The sequence below is a fragment of the Odocoileus virginianus genome, chromosome 1 (assembly GCF_023699985.2).
Source record: "Odocoileus virginianus isolate 20LAN1187 ecotype Illinois chromosome 1, Ovbor_1.2, whole genome shotgun sequence".
In the NCBI taxonomy this organism is placed as follows: domain Eukaryota; kingdom Metazoa; phylum Chordata; class Mammalia; order Artiodactyla; family Cervidae; genus Odocoileus; species Odocoileus virginianus.
In genome coordinates this window covers 19,521,019-19,541,515 of record NC_069674.1, presented here as the reverse complement: position 1 = coordinate 19,541,515, position 20,497 = coordinate 19,521,019, and the positions used below count along the sequence as shown (strand labels likewise).

General features: G+C 38.3%; 1 protein-coding gene across 7 annotated transcripts in view; it reads left to right on the top strand.

Moving 5' to 3' along the window:
- The window catches only part of CALD1 (caldesmon 1), a 227,327-nt gene that overhangs the window by 124,233 nt on the left and 82,597 nt on the right, over positions 1-20,497 (top strand). The window lies entirely within an intron of this gene.

The following is a 20,497-nucleotide window of genomic DNA, read 5'->3' as shown; positions in this document are numbered from 1 at the left end:
AGTGATTCTGTAGTAGAAAACTAGAAACTTACACTGATAGCAAAATATGTTTAAAGCATGTGCTAAATTGCGTCAGTCATGTCTGACTCGTTGTGACTGGTAGCCTGCCAGGCTCCTCTCTCCATGGGGATCCTCAAGGCAAGAATACTGGAATGAGTTGCTGTGCCTTCCTCTAGGATTTAAAGCATGGTATCTACTTATTTGTGTAGAGAATTCAAAAGAAGAAGGTAAGGTTACTGCCTTTGATTAAGTTGGTCAGAGTAGATTGCTGTATGCCACATGGTACCGTGAACAGTATCTGGGCTCCGTAGGTTCAGATCCCACCTCTCACTTATGAGCTCTGTGGCCATGAGCAAGTGACTTCTCTCTACACCACAGCCGCCTTATTTGTAAATAGGCATATATCTATGTAGTTTCTGTGGTTGTTGTGAAGATTATTGAACTTAATAAATGGCCTAGACTAGTACTGGCACATAACTATATGTTACTATTTTTTTTTTATTGTAGTGTAATTGCATGACAGTGTTGTGTGTTTCCACTGTACAATGAAATGAGTCAGCTATATGTGTACATGTACCCCTCCCTCTTGAGCGTCCCTTCCACCCCACCCCTCTAGGTCATCACAGAGCACAGAGCTGAGCTTCCATGCAATACAGCAACTTCCCACTAGCTAGCTATTATACACACGGTCGTGTATATATGTCAATGCAACTTTCCCAGTTCATCCCACCGTCCGCTTACCCTACTGTGTCCACACATCCGTTCTCTACACCCGCATCTCTATTCCTGCCCTGCAAACAGACTAATTTGTACCATCTTTCTTGTATGTTATTATTTGTCAAAACCATTATCCTTAGCTAAACAAGTAAGAAACAACAGAGCAATATAGCCAGAACTAAAAAGTAATGCCAGGAAAAGGTAGTTGTCATACTGTGATGAAACTAGGCAGGAAAAGCTCCCTGGAAGTGGAGAGTCATGGAGGAAGTTAACAATGGTGATGATGAACGAATACAAGGCGGGGCTGTGTAGAGGAGGCAGTGACATCTGCAGAAGCTCAGAGGTGGGAATAGGAATCCCAGCGCGAGAAAACTGTTGAGTGCTTCAGGAAGAATGAGTTAGATTTGTATATCTTGGGTGTTTCTATTTCACATAAAAGGCAATAGACAGAGACTTTGCCAGGAATGAAAACATACTGGGGGATGTTATCTATAGTGGGCTAGAGTGTGGGGGTACTGGAAGGGTTAGTGTTGAACATCCGATGATGAAGACCGAATCAGGGCAGCAAATATGGAAATGAAGATCAATGTGAGTACCTTTAGAGGGAGAATTAGCAACTCTTTCAGGAGAGGGAGAAACTCAAGACAATCCCACAGATTTTAAGTCTGGAGAACTAGAAGGGGAAACTGGGAAGTGTTGCACGCTTGAGTAGGCATGGGGAGAGTGCTTAATTTCAGGTAGAAACCATATCCAAAAAGAGATTTCCGTCAGGTGTTGAGAAATAGACATTCCAATCTTTGTTCAAAAACGGAGAAAAATTATTATTGGAGAAGTCAGTTTGGGCAGACTCAGTGTAGCAATGGTAACACAAAAACAGAAAATGGATGGTAGCAATGGTGATGTGAAAGCAAGTGGAGACAGAGAGAGGTCATATATACATAATGGATGGGCTCCCCTGGTGGCTCAGTGATTGAAACTTTGCCTTCCACCCAGGGTGCAGGTTCAATCCCTGGTCAGGGAGCTAAGACCCCACATGCCTCATGGCCAAAAAACAAAGCAGAAAACAGAAGCAATATTGTAACAAATTCAATAAAGACTTTAAAAATGGTCCAGATCAAAAAAGAAAAAATAATCTTAAAAAAAAAAAATAAAAGATGAAATGGAAACCATCACAGGAGACAAAAACCAGGGAGAGGAGGAGAACATGGGGCAACCATGATAAGTGTACATGGAAGTCTTGTAGGGGTGTCCAGACCCATTGGAGTGTACCTCTTATCCTTTCCAATGATGTGTTATGTGACCTCAGTTTCTCCTGAAAGTCTACAAGATGCTGTACCCCGCAAATGTTTATTCAGCATCAGCACTATGCTAGGAACAGTGAAAAATGGTGAAATATACATAGACATAGCTTCCGTCTTTATGTTCCTCATGATATGCTAGGAAACCAAAGTACAGCAGAATCAGAATACAGACCAGGCCAGGACCAGGGGGCAGATCTAACAGAATTGGGGCTAGAGGGAGTCAAGAGTGGGTACAGGAAGCTGGGCATCAGATTAGATCAGTATCTTAACTTCTTCCTTGGTTGTGTCAATTGGGAAATGGGGACTCAACAGGAGAGGAATAATAGAACGAACTTGTGGTTATACCCATACTATAATTACAGTGAATGAGCTAGGTTCTTTTAGAGTTTTGCCTAAGAATTTTCCATACATCTACACAGTTCATTCCTTCCAGTTTTTTGCTTGTGTGGAAGGATACGTCTTCCTTTAAAGTCAATTGTAAAAGAAATATACCCAGTAAAGCTTAATTAGGTAACCTAAAACAAATTCACACAAATCTGTACTACCCTTGTTTAACTTACATTTCTTCAGGGATATTATAGTTCATGTGACTCCTTTTCTTTCTTTCTTTCTTTCTTTCCTTTTTTTTCTTATTTTTAGAGAAATTCTTAAGTACTTCCTTATATTTGTACTTATTAAGGGAAACAATTTAGTTATGTTATTCTGTAATTTGTTAAGCAAGCCCATGTTCACCCTATAGGATTTTGTAAAATCTGATCATTTATGGAAATGGTGAAGGTCAGGCTTTATGGTCCAGCCAACTTTGATGGGAAATTTCAGGGTGTGCACAGGAAACAGATGTCCAGAATCAGGAATTAACCGCCATCTAAAAGCATCTGAAAGGGCATAAGACCCTGGGCAAGTCCCTCTTCTTTTAGGTTTAAAACTTGGCTTCTTCATCTGTGACTGGAGTAGGGGATTGGCGGTAATTTTTATTTTCCTTTAGCTTTTGGTATTGTCTAATTTTTACAATGATCATGTGTTTCTTGGCTTAAAAGCAAATAAAACAATAAGGCAGATTTCCATTTTGAAAAATAAGATTCTATGGGCTTTGGCATTGTACCTGGAGTCAAGATGGAGAAGATCAAATTCTCCTTTGGGTTTATAGAACTAAAAAAAAGAACTCAGCCTTGATCTGGAATGGCCCTAAAGCTCAGGGCTGCAAGCTCGTTCATTCACTCACCCACTCATTCAACAAATTTTGTTGGGCTTCTACTCTGCTTCAAGCTTTATTTTGGGACACTGGGGATAGACCAACAGAATGACAGAATTGGGAAAAGTGTGCTTAATGCTTTTCAACCTGTGTAAAACCAAGTGGTGATCAGGCAACTATACTCGTATGTCCTTAAATGTAATATGTATTCTGATATTCATTGATAGTTTTTAAAGAAGGCTTTTTCCCTTTGTATGCTGTACCCCTGTGGAGAGTGTGGGGAAAATGGTAACACAGAGAAGAGACTGTTGACTTTTCCTCTTCTTACCCACAAAGCCTTTCCAAATAAAAATACCCTGTTATTTTAATTAGTTGTTATTGAGTTTGACTAGCAGGTGCTGTTCTACTTTGCAATGATAAATAATTTAAAACTTGTACTCTCACCAGATGTTAAAACCACAAATTAAAATAAACCAGATTTCTTTACACATTTTATTCCTCAGAAACAGAGTTTCAAAAAGATTACTTAAACATATAACTGTATATTTTGGGCCATGCTGGCTTTTCAGGGTTTGGGACTGACAGTTCTTCACTGCATCTCAACTGCCTTGAGACTCTTGTGCTCACACCTCATTCCAAGGGTTTGCAGTCCAGTGCATTTCAAATCATTTTGCCTGCCATCCCTAGACTGGGAACCTAGTTATATCAAAAATATACTTCCCTTCTTTGTCCTACCCTTAACCTATGCATCTTTTTACTATTCACTTGTCCTTGTCCAACATACTCCGTATTTTTTCCTGGAGAAGCATATGGACAGAAGATTTTGGCACAGTCCATGGGGTCGCAAAGAGTCAGACATGCCTGAGCAACTAACCCTTGTCCTTCACTTGACTTTCACTCTGAGTCCTTAAGATGAAGACTTTAGAGTTGGTAAAGGAAGTACTTCATTCAGTCTTTAGATCTGATAAAAATCCAAAGACTATCTATTGTATCTATTCGGTACAAAAAAGTATGGAATATCTCTAAAGTACAAGATACTATATTGAACCAAAGGGATGAGTTCTCACCAATCCAGGCATTATCCCAATAGCCACAAAGCGTGTATCATAAATGAATTAGTAACTTTAGACCGAACTTGATTAAAAGGGGAAGAAAAAATTTCAATAGGCAGAATGAATTCAGCAGGTAATCTGTGAAAATCCTAAATGTTTTGTTTCTAAGGAAAAATGCTATTTGTATATATCTCAAATTAAACTGTACTTCTGAATCAATTACCTATTTGAACAAACAAGCATTTTGTTTTTCTGTCTATTATTCTTTACCCATGTCATGGGGATACAAAATGAATAGGTATGTTCATTCATTTTGCTTCTCTTTCTGTTTCTTTTATTTCAATCCCTTTCTACCTCTGTTTCTGCATTTCTTTTCTTTCTTTAAAATTTTCTGGCATGCTGCATGGCCTGGGGGATCTTAGACGCCAACCAGGGATCGAAGCCGTGCACTTTGCAGTGGAAATGTAGAGCCTTAACCACTGGACCACCAAAGAAATCCTGTCTCCAAAAAAAAAAAAAAAGTTCTGCCTCTGTATTTCTTAGTGCATCTTGATGTGTTTTCCTCTGGTCCATGTGCATCTTTATCAATACTCAATCCGCTTGTTTCTATTTCCATCTCCTCCTGATTATCCTGGATTAATCATAAACATCCTTTTGTATCATCAGGGAATACATTTTCAAAGGGGAAAATGTAGGGTAAAGGGATACATTTTCAAAGAGGTCAAGTTCAGCTCTCTATCTGTTCAACAAGTACCCCCCCCAAATGCCAAGCATTTTATGTGTATCTGGCGAAGATGGACTGGACACAGCACCGATACTACATACGTGTGAATAAAACACACGTTCTGTGTAAACGCAGCAACATGATAGGCCTGCCAGTGAGAGGCAGCAGAGCTTAGCAGTTAAGAGCGTGGACTTGAGCATTACACAGCTGCGCTGTCAAATCCAAGGTCTGCCGCTAATTAGCCACATGATCTTACATATTGTTCATTCTTCCTAACATTCGTTTTCATTATCTGTAAAATGGGGGAACTAAGACCATCCACTTCATAGGGTTTTTGTGGGGATATAAAGAGATAATACATGCAAGTATTAACACAGTACTAATCATCTAGTGTTTATTATTTAAATAATAATTTACTATTATTTAAATTATTTAAATAATAATTTACTATTATTTAAATAATTTAAATAATTATTTATTACTCATTGGATTACTTTTATTTATTGACTGTTATTCAATAAACATCAATATTAAATTACCCATCTAATCTGATTCTATGCAACACACAAAGAATTGAAGAAATATTTTATATTTACCCTAAAACAAAACAAAATAAAAAATATGAAGGTTTTGTTTCTACACTTCTCAAAGGACACAGGAACCTTAGGAAGTTGAGGAGCAGGAATTTGCTGTTGAGTGAAGAGTTTTGAGGATGTGACTGGTAACAAGGTCTGTCTCAGTAAGAAGTTCAGTTCAGTTCAGCCGCTCAGTCGTATCTGACTCTTTGCGACCCATGGACTGCAGCATGCCAGGCTTCCCTGTCCATCACCAGCTTCCGGAGCTTGCTCAAACCCGTGTCCATAGAGTCAGTGATACATCCAACCATCTCATTCTCTGTCGTCCCCTTCTCCTCCTGCCTTCAGTCTTTCCCAGCATCAGGGTCTCTTCAGATGAGTCAGCTCTTCACATCAGGTGGACAAAGTATTGGAGCTTTAGCTTCATCATCAGTCCTTCCAATGAATATACAGGACTGATTTCCTTTAGGATTGACTGGTTTGTGAACTCTTTAGGATTGACTGGTTTGTCTTTAGGATTGACTCTTCTTATTGAAGAGTTCACACAAATTTAAACTGAGATCTTCTATTACATTTGGACTAAAGCGTTTTGAGCTTTGATGTATCTGCTGGGAAACCTGCAGTGATGGTTTATCCATGAAGAGAGCTTCAGTGAAACACACTTTTCCCTGCATTTAGCTTGCTTCCAAAAGCAGCTCTCTCGCTTTTCAAGACGTGCACTCATTGCATTCCCAGCTCCTGCTTTCCATACCCAAATGTGAGTTACTCTTTCTGATCAGAAGGACGGCTACTCTTGTACAGTTGTTATCAGATTCAGAGGTTCACATATGTAAATAAAGGGAGCGAAAACACTCACGCTGTTGTCATCATTCATACATTTTTATAGGCCTCTGAAATATACTGATGATTAGACATTTGAAAGTAAATATTTTTATTTCACTATAAAAAATACAATTTTTTTAAGTTCACTGAGGCTAAGTAGTGGCCTCCCAGAACTCTATCATTGAAACCTTTTTACATGATTTAATGGTGTGACCAATCAATGATTATACAAAAGCACTTTTATTTACAGTGCTTAGCACTGTGACATTGAAATTTCAAATCAAAGAAGTTTTTTGTTACTCTGTAATCAGAAAATTATTTCCCATTAGGAAGTTAAATAAAATATTCCTTTGAAACTGTCTAAATTATTAGAGGAGCTAAATTTGCTCAAAACTTCCCTTCAGTTCTCTCAGCAAATTCATCACTACAGGGGAGCAAAAAATTGTTAAGATTTGTATCTGCATTTTTACTTTTAAGTTAAAAGATTTTTTTCAAGTAACTCATCTGAAAGTGATTTAAAAATATTTCTGTAAGGTTCTTATATTTATTTGATGTTGTGTAGGGTCAGCCTAACTTGAATGTAGGAGCACTGAGAAAAGGAGGTAATTTTCACTTAAGGGGTCTTTAATTATTTATTTGTGTCTAGTCACGTGAAAAATCAAAATATATACACATATTCATATTCTCACTCTCTTTCTCATGTACCATAAATAGACATTATTTATTGCCTCTATTGATGTATAAATGATCAAATTATAAACGATGAAGATGGCATAGTTGGACCAATTTCCACTAACGTAACAGTTCCTCTGGTCCTAAAAGTATCCTACTTTATGATGATCAGTAGATCAAGAATTCAGGATCCGCTTGAGGTGACACTTGTTCAGTAAGAATGAAAAATCCAGATTCTTAAGAACTTCACATGCTGACATATAACTTCATTCTTAGCTGGAAAAAAATGTGGCACATACATGAGTCAATATACTTATAGTTTAAAATAGCACTGAAAAAAAAGAAAAAGAAATAAAATAGTACTGAAATTGTCTAAACAATGTATACACGTGATTTATAGTGTATCAGTCTTCACTCACCTGAGGAGAGACGGGACAATTTAGTGGTTAAGCATGTGAATGATGAAGTCTGACAGACTTGAGTTCCAGTCCTGACTTTGACAACTACTGGTTGGGTAACCTCATGACAGATAACTTAAACATCTCATGCTTCAATTTCTTTATGTATAAAAATGGGGATAATTATTCTACCTTACAGGATCATTGTAAACAATAAGCTAGTTAACCCATCTAGGGAAATTAGCACAATGACTGGCATAGAGTATATGCTCAATAAATGTTAGATGTTATTATTAAAGTCATATTAATGTTTTGGTAGGCCTTTGGTACAAAATAGTATTTTACTAGGTTTGAATTTTCACTGGTCTGTCAGGTCAGGCATTATGATTTGTTTCATCCTTCTTTCCTATACTGATCTGTATACTTGCTAAGACACTTGCTAAGATACTTGCTGAATACTTTCTACTGAAGTTGGAAAAGAATGAAAACTTCTGACCATAAATAAGTCTACTGCACAATATAACTGCTGTATGAGTATTTCAAAATCACATCTTGTAGCTATGAAATGAATCAATTCATTCATTATGTCTTTATCTTAAATATAGCATGTAAAACTTAACTCAGAATATTACCTGAAGAGTTCAATTCAGCAAAAATAGTTCTCAAGTTGAAAAAAGTATAACCAGATTTTTCATCCAGTGTTAAAAAGGAAAAGGAACCATCATTTGTTTAGTATCAGCCACGTGCCAGGCTAGGTGATGCACTTTATACACTGTGTGTGTGTGTGTGTGTGTGTGTGTGTGTGTGTGTGTGTATGCTCACTCAGTCATGTATGACTCTTTGCAGCCCTATGGACTGTAGCCCACCAGGTTCCTCTGCCCATGGAATTTTCCAGGCAAGAATACCAGAGTGGGTTGCCATTTCCTACTCAAGGATCTTCCACACCCAGGGATCGAAACGGCATCTCTTGCATCTCCTGCATTGGCAGGCAGATTCTTTACGTCTAGTGCCACTGGGAAAGCCCCTATACATCTTATATCATTTAATTATCAAAACAACTGTATGATATTATCTTGGTTTGTTCACTCTGTTATAACAGAATACCATAGATTGAGTGGTTTACAAACAATAGAACTTTATTTCTCACAGTTCCAGAGGCTAAAATGTCCAAGATAAAGGCAACTGCAGAATCACTGTGTGGTGAGGGTCCACTTCCTGGTTCATAGACAGCTGTCTTCTTACTGTGTCCTCTCCTGGAAGAAGGGGTGAGGGAACTCTCTGAGGTCTTGTTTAAAAAGGGCACTTACCCCATTCATGAGGGTTCCACCTTCATGACCTAATCACCTCTCAAAGTCCCAAACTCTAAATACCATCACATTGGGGATTAGGTTTCCACATATGAATCTAGTGGGAGGACCCATTCAGTTTGCAGCAGACCTGGATATTATTATCCCTATTTTATAGCTGAGGAAACTGCATGTCTGAAAGTTTAAGTTATATGTCCAAATTCATACAACTGTGGACCACAATCTGGTTCTGCCTGCCCCAAGTCTCAAAACCTTTTCACTGTCATAAATTGATCCATAGAATTTTTCATGTTTCAACTGGTTGTCTTGGCTGAAGATCCATCATCTCTACAATGCCAAAATAACTCCCTAAGATGAGGAGGGGAATCATTCAACGAAGTTATGTGGCAACAGAGAAAATGAGGTTATTGGGCTTAATTGAACTGCCCTGCTTATTCAGGTAAATTACTTACATGTGTAGACAAAGTCATTGTTTTCTTTGCTCTCTAAAAAAACTCCCATGTTATTCCCATTTCACAGAAAAATAGAAACAGAGAAGATCAAATTTTCTCCTTCCTAGCCAAAGGAGGTTGTTGGCATAAATCTTCTTGACTTTTCTCTGGATTTTTCTCAATAAGATTGTGTTCACCATTAGGACGGGACTTAGTCATATCATCACTCATGAAATCTTAAGGCTGTCACTAACTTTATAGATAATCTGCTTCAGTGGAATGTTACTTTTTCATTTTTGGACCACACACTACTTTGAGTCTCTGATGAAAGCTATAGACACTCCTCCAGGAAAAATTTATATATGCACCCACAAAACTTGGCACTTACTTTCAGTGGTGTCCTGGTCCTCCATCCACAGACCTCATGGGGGCCGTTGAACATGGGGCCAAGAATCCCTGATCTAATGAATTTTAGAAGTTCATTTTACATAAGAAGAAACCTATCTCAAGGGATGTGGACCTCCTCAAGATCACCCAGCTAAGCTGGGGCAGAGCCTGCTGGCACAGTGCAGGCTCCTGAATAAATGGAATTGTCGATAAAGGTGCCATGGCTATTGATTAGGAAAATAGAGCATGCTTTAGGGAAAATAGTGTATATTACAGTGTAAGATGTTTTTTAAATTTAAAAACAGCTTTTGGATAATACTACAAAATAAGAGGAGATTGTAAGATTACTTCCCAGGGAGTAAAATGAAAAGCAAAGAAAGGTAAGTAGATAGACACAATGAAAAGTTAATTGTTAGCAACTAGGAATTGAACTTTGCCATCTTAGTCAAGAAGGAAAAGAAAACTGTGGTGATTTTCCAAGGAGAACCTGTTGCCATCAATTTTGGAAGTATTTTATTTGACATACGTTGTCTTGGCAAGATTTCTTTATACCAAGCTTAATTATGATACTAAGTTATTATGTAGGATTTCTCCATCCTTACCAGTTTCATCTGAGCAATTCAAACTCATCAAAGGATATTTCTCTATAAAAATGAGAGAGGTAAGAACTGGTATATTAAAGAGGATCTCTGTTTCATCTTTATCACGACAATCTTTTGGGAGAATGGGCAGATTTGAGTGGGACACAGACATGAGGATGTCTCCCAGAAAGCAGAATCATGCAGACTTGGGTGCTAGTCCTGACTGAGTTAGGAAAGATGATTCTACTTAGTCTCTATGAGCCCATTTTCTCATCAGAAAAGTGGCCTCATAACAGTTCCTCCTCATGGGGTTTCATATAGATTACAAAGCACTAGGTAGATAGATGACTGATACTACTGCTGCTGCTAAGTCACTTCAGTCATGTCCAACTCTGTTTGACCCCATAGATGGCAGCCCACCAGGCTCCCCTGTCCCTGGGATTCTCCAGGCAAGAACACTGGAGTGGGTTTCCATTTCCTTCTCCAATGCATGAAAGTGAAAAGTGAAGTTGCTCAGTCATGTCCGACTCTTAGCGACCCCAGAGACTGCAGCCCACCAGGCTCCTCCATCCATGGGATTTTCCAGACAAGAGTACTGGAGTGGGTTGCCATTGCCTTCTCCGAGATAGATGACTGATGATAGACAAATGGATAGATAGATGATAGTAGAATATATATGCTATATATGATATAAATACATGATACCTTGATATGATTAAAAAGTCAAAGTGACAGTGTTAGTTGCTCAGTCATGTCCTACCTACTCTTTGCAACCCCATGCACTATAGCCCACCGGGCTCCTCTGTCCATGGAATTCTCCAGGCAAGCATACTGGAGTGGGTTACCATGCCTTTCTCTTGGGAATCTTCCAGACCCAGAGATCAAACCTGGGTCTCCTGCATTGCAGGCAGATTCTTTACCATCTGCACCACCAGGGAAGCCCCATGATTAGTGCATAGTAAATGTTACCTATCGGTGCTAGTTTTCAGCTGGCTAGAAGACAGAGTAAGGAAGGAGCTATTGGGAAAGCCCCCTCCAAAGTCATCTCCCAAGAAACTCGACCCCTCTCCAGCAACATCCTGGGGTTTCTGAATCACTGAGCATGTGCCCAGACCCCATGTCTTCAGACAATCTGGTTTCCAATCTACTCTATTTCAAATCTGTTCTAGCAGTCACTTTGAAAGTGGTGGGAGAGTTATGGATATGAAGTCTCCATGCTGAAAAGAAAATCTACCTCCTTATTTTAAAGTCTTTTTTTATTCTATACTAGTTTGAAACCAAGGTAAAAATATAGGGTAGTCTGGTATCTAACATATCAAGATTTTTTATCTTGATAATTTATGTATTAGTTAACCACATATTCTAAATAGGGTTTTTTTTGGTCTAGTTGAATTATGGTCTTTTTTCATATTACATAATTGTGGTTTCAATACAGCTAAAGAAGTAACTTAGAGACTCTCAACATAAAACTATACTAATAAAATGAAGTTATGTGCCTAATTTTTACAAAATAACTTTTAATCACTTTATTATAAATTAGTGATTTTATTCATTTTAGTTATGAAAAGCCAAAACATACAAAATAATATATAATGTATACAGAGATTATAGGGCTTCCCCGGTGGCTCAGGAGAGTGCAGGAGACAAAGTCTGATCCCTGGGTTTGGAAGATCCCCTGGAGAAAGGAAACGGCAACCCATTCCAGTATTCTTGCCTGGTAAATCCCAATCCATGGGGTTGCAAAAGAGTCAGACACAACTGGGCAACTAGACGACAACAATATAGAGGTTATAAATCATTGTAATGCATACATTATAAACGTCGTTCATCTTAAGACCTAGAACATTTCTAGTACCACTGAAACTCCCTCTCCAACCCCACTCCCTTGCCTCGCCCCCCCCACCCCCACAGAGGAAACTAGAACCTTGAAAAATAAAATTCTAAATAAGATAATATGAACTTAGGTGATAGTTTTTCTAGGACCCTGTGATCCAAAGTTTTCCAAAGATTCTTTCCAGACGCAAGTGAAGGTGTTCATGAGAAGCCCACTGTTCTCTGAGAGGGCAACAAATTTGCCTTTCTAAACATTGAGGACCAAAGAAGTCCTTCTATGTCTATAGCTGGGAACTTTGGAGAAGTACTACAAGCAAACAATTCTCTACAAGCAAAGAATGTTCATCAAAATCAAATAAAATGTAATGAAGACTATCAAATATTTATGCTGAATACATCTATTCTGCTCACTGGTTTTCTGATTGACCAGCCTAGTATAAGAGATCTGCATTGCAGCCATCATTTGACCAGGTGGGAATGGTGGACAGGAATGATTACAGACTATTCCAAATTCTTATTCAAGGGAAACCTATCTCAATTGCTTTGAAGTCTTCTAGGGAAATTCTTGACCTTTATTAGCCCAAAAGTTCTTAACAATGTTACAAGAACATACCACTGGATGTGAAACATGAGCATGCTGGAATGAACAGTGGCTATATAAATGGATTCTCATCCATCTGTGAATGAAGTTAAAGAAGAATAATGTGCATACCTTAGGAACAAAACCAGTTCTTTTCATGAATTTGCTATATAATAGGTAATGTTCATCAGGAGTCGGAAAATCAGTTTTCAGTCCATAAATCTTCATTACTATTCAGATTCTTCCATTTTAAAATCTTGATGAGACTGTGAAAAAGTATAAATTTGAACTATTTGTAAATAAAAGATTTGATTAATATGTTAAATATACAAGCTGCCTTCCATGGCTTAGTTATTAAGCACTTGAGAGCATAACTTTTTAAAGAATTTTGGAAGAATTCACCCTCATTTAAAGGCTTAATTTGCTAATTATAATTAATTTTTATGTATGCAAATTTTAAACAAGTTTCTAATGTTCTGTTAGTCTGGTTTAAGTCACCAGACATTCTTGAACATATTTTCAAAACAGAATTTCTTTCAAAATATTACATAATTTGTATGGGCCTTCCTTTCAGTTGGACTTCCCTGGTGGGTCAGATGGTAAAGAATCTGCCTGCAATGCAGGAGTCCTTTCAGTTACTCTAGATTAGTGAGATTTGACATTACATCTGAGATTATTACCAACTAAATAAATTAAAATGTGAGGGCATATTTTCCATTTAAATAACCCCCTACATCACATACAGTTCCTTTGTTGGAATAAAAATCTTGGTAAAATACACATCAGCCTCTATAAATAGCAGCCATAAGCCTGTACATTCAGGAGAGTCTCCAGAGAGTGTATTTTAAACTGCACGTTGTTTAGAATAGGAAATTCTTCTGATGTTCATATTTTCCATTGTGAGTGACATGGTCTATTCCATGTCACATCTTTACTGGATTCCATCTTCTTATACCATTTAGGGATCCAACTGGTAGATTCCAGAAGATTGCTCAATATGTGCTTTTTAGTTTCTTAAGTAGTCTGGGTCTTACTGCCCATGGGAATTCTGCATAATGAGGGGCTCTCCAAATGAAAACTAGATAACTTCCAGAGCTGGGCCCAGCAACTAGGCCATTGAAATAGTCCTTTATCTTTGGAGCTAGTAATTCTACTGTGCCCATTCAGTATAATAGCAGTCAATCCATTTTTCATTCCCACAGAAAGCTTTGCACTGTTGGCAGGACTTTCTGGAGAAATCAAGAGACTAATATGGAAAATTACTGAGCAGGAAGTGAACAAACAGACAAACATGATGAGATGATGGGTTATCATGCAGATTCCAAGACAAGGAGCCTCAGCAGTTATAATTACACTGCATCTTTCCCAAGGCACTATTGGCAGCCATAGTAGCTTTATGCCTCTGCCCACTCTTTCCTTGAAGAGTCCTTCTGTTTCTCTAATCAAAACTGTTGTGTAAATCTAATTTTTTTTAGTAGGGGCCCATTTTGGAGATCTAATATTCCCTCACCATTTCTCCTTCCTTGATGAAGGGAATGAGAAATTACTGTTTAAGGGGACTTGGACAAAAGTTGTGATATATAAGGAGTTGATATCTGATGCCCTTCTTTTCTGATACTCCCCTTTTAAGAGCCTTTAACTCTTCCCACCTAACTAACCATGAAAGCAAAACATTCCTAATATATGTATGTTTTCTGAGCCAGCACCCTCAGAGTATATCCTGGCTGCCCAGGGAGTATCATTGCTACGGAAGCTCCATGGTTTATGAACTGAACAGAATGAAGCTTTTATAAAACTCAAGGCTGAGGCAGAATGGAAAATCCTAATCCTTTCATTTCTAAGTGCCTTATACCAGAGGCACATGAATATAAGTTCTATCTCATTGAAACATTTATCAGAGCAACGGTAGCGTGAACTGGGGAGACATGCCCTTCAGAAAGGAGTTAGTTTTCCGTAAGAATGCTGACTGAAGTGAGAATTACTGCTAGGAAACATCCTGGTATCGTGTTGGGTTGTGTGATCAGAAATTAGACTCTCTTCCCTGCGTTCTCAAGTTTAGAAATTCAAATCATTGAACTCAGACTTGCAAACAGCACATCCAAGAGCATACAGTCAGGGGCAGCGTTCATTCTGGAAACTCTGTCATTGACTTTAGTTTCGGTGCTCTTCTCTCAGGATTGTGCTGCGCCCGATCCCTCCAACTGCTTCTAACTCCATGAAAGAAAGTACGTTTTAGATCAATGATTGAAGAAAGAGGACGCTGTATAAAGATTGAGCAAATCTGGGCTTCCTCAACAGTAAAACAGAATTAACACTTCTCAGGGTAGCTGAGAAAATGAAAAGACATATGGACAAATACCATCAAAAGTGTAAGGGGCTGCACGTGACAAACGCTTATCAGGTAGAGATACCTGTATGATTCGTTTAAGTCAAATTCACTTCCATTTAACTCTGTGTGTTGTGGCAAGTTTCCTTCTGGTCATATAGCGTGTTTCAGACCTTCTGGTCACATAATGTGCTCCAGAGGAATGTTCACACTTCACATTCTGCTGTGTTACGCTGTCTAACTGGCCCTCAGGCATTCAAGTCTTTCAAAAATCTGACTCAAAGAAAATGCTGTAAAACGTTACCTCCTACTCTCCCCAGAGTCTATCACCCCTGGAGAGGCCTTAGGACCTCAAATGCAGATTAAAAGATACCATTTTATCTTCCCTTTCCTAGTGGTGAATTGAAGAGAAAATTCAAAAGATTTTAAAATGATGACTTTATCCCATTCAAAATTAAATCCTGCTGCTGGCCACTTACCTGTCTGATTTTGCATCTAAGTGAGCACAAGTCCTCAGGCTTAGAGGGATTTTGTGCTGCTCCACACCACTGTCCTTCACTCCTGAAACTCTTATAAGTGGTGAACTCTTACCTTGAATCCCCATCTCAACAGTCATCCTCTGGAACAGTCCCTAGTCAAAGTGACTGATTTCCCACCTCGGGTTTCCCGTAGCACTTTTCTGGTACATTAATTATTATCACTCATTTTATTTTTTATTTGTTCACATGTCTGTTTTCCCCACTAAACTGAAAGCAACTCTAAATCCAAAACTACATCTTACTTTTATTTCCCCAAAGACTCATACTCAACGCTGAACAAATGAATGAAAAAACAGCTACTTCAATTTATATCTGTGTACCAAGGCAGAACTTTGCTTACTTCAATAAGCTATTTAAGGACTTCCCTGGTGGTCCAGTAGTTAAGACTTACCTTCCCAAGCAAGGGGTGTGAGTTCAATTCCTAGTCAGAGAGATATGATCCCACATGCCTCGAGGCCAAAAAAGCCCAATGCGTAAAACAGAAGTAATATTTAATAAATTCAATAAAGACTATTTTTTAAATGGTCTTTAAAAAAAATAAACTTTCGGGGGTGGCAGAAACGTTGGTGACCTCTGTGGTATTCCCGGAGTCCCAGCACCATCCATACAGTGCTTAAGGTTCCATCACTCTCCTGATGAGCCACTGGAATTTTGACTTCCTGTATTTGTCTCCAGAGATATGAAAAAACTCACCTCCTGTATTTCTCTGATTATTAAGGACAGTGGACTCCTGTTCCATGTAATTTTTGACCATTATGTTTATTTAGTTGCCTCATGAAGGCAAATGATATTAATATGGTAAAAGTAGATTCACTTTGAGTTTCCCTGGTGGCTCAGCAGTCAAGAATCTGCCTGCGAGGCAGGAGACCCGGGTTTGATCCCTAGGTCGGAAGATCCCCTGGAAGGGGGAAATGGCAACCCTTTCCAGTATTCTTGCCTGGAGAATCCCATGGATAAAGGAGCCTGGCGACCTACGGTCCAAGATGTCACAAAGAGTTGGACACAACTGAAGGGACGCAGCGACAGCAGCAAATTCCCTTTAGTTGGCCTATTTGCTCTAGTACTCAAGCTCTTAAGTGTTATTTGCAATTAACATGTGCATTGTGAGACCAGATAATCATTGAATTACAGGGTTCATACCAAGCTCCAAAGAGTCCAACAGTGAACAAACCATGTAATCAAAAATTTCTCTAATGAAAGACCAAGTTTGTGGTCTGGAGGAGTAAACTTCTTCAGCTAATCCCAGGAGGATGGGCAGAAGTAGATGAGGGTTAGGGTCAACCTCAGACAAGTATTTACTAACGCTCTTTCTGAAATAGAGAGTGTTTAACACTCAAGTTGGGTCTAAAGTTTAGACTCTAAATAGTGCACTGTTTTCTAGCATTGGGATGTTGTGAGGAACCAAGGGGGAAAAAAAGGAATAGAGAAAAGATGTTAGACAACCCAAGACTTTTAAACCAAGATACAGATGATATGGACAGTTAACTTTATTTTCAGTGAAATGGAGAACTTTTTGTTTTTATTGATAGTTTATACACCTCCAAAAGTATTGTTTGGAAGAAAGAAGAGAAGCATTTGTAAATAAGTGTTTATTTATAAGTAAACTATTTATAAATAGTTATCAATCAAAACTCTAAGATTCAGATTAATTCAGTAAACATTGACTATGATACAACACAGTAGGCACTAGGTTTTTTAATTATAAAAGTATAACCTTTGGTTTATTTGTTACCCTAAAATTTATGATTAAAATGAAGTTAATGAACTGGAACACCCAGAACAGATAGGCGTGGATACACTATAAAATAGTCTCAGAATTGTATCTTTTAATTTTTAATTTAATTTTTAATTCTTAGATTCACTGAAAAAGAGTCAAAAGGAAAGATAATTTGAAGGTATTCTAGAAAGACACTGAATTCTAAAATACCTATGGGAATCTCAGATTACATTAGCTTTCTCTACTTTGAAACACAGTTTAGAAAACTGAGTGCATATTTCGGGTCACTGGCTTTCAGATTTGACTTGACTGAATGCTACTTTTTATATAAGTATCATCCATTTTACTTTCTTTGTTGTCTTCAGGAAGTCTTAAAAAGCTTTCCAGATGGCTTTTGACTTCTAAATAAGAAAAATGAATACAATTTTTTTAATTAAATGTTTTCATTAAAACCCCTTCTCTGTTCTGGTCTGTAAACTAATGAACAAAAGGAGCTCTATTTGTTTTTCTTGCCTTGGTCTTAATAACAGTTTTATTTCATTGCTCAATAACTTCAAAGTAAAATAGTGTCCTAAAGCTGAAGAGCTTCCTCCTAGTCTGCTAACCTCTTGTCTCAAGGCATATCATAAAGACACTCAAAAATTATACTAAAGAACATTTCTTATAAATTCAACACGTGTCAAATTACATTAGGTCTCCCAGTTGTAAACAAATGGAATCTAACTGTAATCTACTCTATTAGTCAGTCTGGACTGCTGTAGCAGAATGCCAGAGACTGGGTGGCTTAAATAGAATTTATTTAGTGTAGTGCTGGAAGCTGGGAAGTCTAAGATCAAGCTACTGGCAGATCTGGTGTCTGATGAGAGCCCTCTTCCTGATTTGCAGTTGACTGTCTTTTTGTTGCATCTGTACACGGAGGAGAGAGACAAAAAGCAAGCCTTTTCATGTCTATTCTAATAAAGACACTAATCCCACTCATGAGGACACCACCTTCATGACCTAATTACCCCCCAAAGGCCCCATCCCCTAGTACTATCACATCCAGGGTTAGGATTTCAGCATATTAATTTTAGGGGATACAAACATTCGGCCCACATCCCTGATGGCATCAGTAAGTCTGAAAAAAGAATGGGTCAGTAGAAGAGGTATGCATTGTTGCCAGGTCCAGGGTTGGGACTGGGTATCTAGGAATATCCAGATGAGATAGACCTTGACTCTCAGGATTTGTTCAGTCTTATGATGTGATAGATATTTTCTCCACTGAAGGAGGTGTTTCTTCACATCTCCCTTTAGCTTGGGTGCAATCTCCCTTCCATTTGCTCTGACTCCATGTCAGGAAGGATTCTCTGGTGAATGAGACTTCCTGACACTCTGGTGTGGGAACTGGGGGCATCCTGGTTGGGAAATAGGAGCTTCCCAGGCACTGAAGAGGGAGGCCGTCCATTCTATCTTAATTAACTGGCCTTAACTGGGCATTCTGATGTACACCGTGAGTCTGTGAGCCAGTCAGTCTCTTTGAGACCTGTCCATTCTGAGAATTACCAAGATTCAGTGGCTGGGGGCAGCAGCAGATCTAGAACTTGTACCATGAGAAATACTCTGAAGAAGACCACTCCGTGGGAGTACCTGGCAGGACCAGTCAACTGGCCTTCTTCATGCAGCATCTCTAGTCCATTGCTGTCCCCCTTTACCCCAGAGAGCAAATGATGAGAATTCTTTCAGCATCTGTCATATGTCTGACACTATTTTAGGCTGTATCAGATGCCAAAGAGGTATTAGGAAACATCCCTGCCAGAAAACAGGTGGAAAGAGGTATATACATGTGAACAGTGAATAAATAAGACTCTCTGTATCCATTCATCTATTTCTATTTATGGGAATAAATATTTATATAATACTAATTCATGTGATCTGTTAATCACAAAATAGGACAATACCTTAAAAAGTGTCATTTATGTAATATAAATAGTAAATACTACCTCCAAAGTATCCAAAACACACAATGGATTATTTCTCTAGCAATAGGAACAAATATATATTTTAATCCAGATCTGACCACCTAATAAAGAAATCAAGTTTTTTTCAGACCTTACATTGTATCACTGGAAAAAAATCTGGATTTGATTTCAGCTCTGAAGTCCATGTGTAAATTTTATATCCAGGTGCATAAAGTGGACATTAGAAAATAAATTTATGGTGTGGAAATATTTAGATAGTTTGAACAAGAGTGATACACACTGTGAATCCCTTGGCTTATGAACTACCATGCTTCCTTTAAAGCATGCTTCCTTCCTTTTTCCCTGCACCAGAATTATATTCTGAATCCCCACAATAGTTTCTTAATTTCCTTCACAGTTTAATTGTATCTATATACAATAAATCTATATTCTAAAGTTATCACCAAGGGCCAAATCCAGTTTCCTACAGGCAGAGACCATATCTTTCATGTACACACTTCTTCCCTAGAATTATGTAAGGTATATATTACTATTTTCTGAGACCAGAACTAGGGGTTTATAAATGTGCACTAGCAACCATTCATTCAAGAAACTGATGTTAGAACCCTACTATTTCCAAGCACTGTCTTACTGTTTTAAAAATGTGTTTCAAGCTGGAGGGTGGAGGGAACTTGGAGGCACAATCTATTTAAGATAGAAACTTTTCTTTCCAGGAAAAGAAAGTAGTCCAGCTAGCTAAAGCCCTCAGATTTTAAAAAGAGCTTAGAGACTAGACCTAAATAATTGTTGCAAAAAAATTTAAACAGAAATGGAACCTCACAGCAAGTTAGCTGGAAGGGCTGAGTCACACATAACACAACTATTTCTCACATGCATGCAAGCAAGAGTGGGCTTTCTCATCGCTCCTCCTAAGATGATAAATTACAAAGAAATAAAGTCAAAACTAGGAAGACTTAATAGAGGTGGAGCCAAACACTGGTTCTTAAAGAATCACTAGAATTCAGAGAAGCAAAGGAAATTTAAAAGGCCGTTTTAGGGAAAAGGAGAAAGAATAGCTTCATTGGGTAAAGGCAGAACACTTTAGGAGATATCGGGAAAACAGTGGCAAATGCCAATAATCTTTTCACTGAACAATCTCCTTTATGATCGATGTTAGGGTACATTGCACTGAGGATGTTCGTGTGCTAGATTGCCGGTGGGTACAGCTGGAGGTCACGATTTCCTAAGGGGACGAATTAGCAAGGTAATGCTGGGGTTCAACGTTTGGTCTTGAGACAGAGAGAATGCCCTCCTTTTAACTGAATGGTGGGGTCTTGAGCAGAGGACCTACATTTCACCATGAAAATACAGAAGCATCAAGGCAGAGTGAAATGATGTCTCACTCC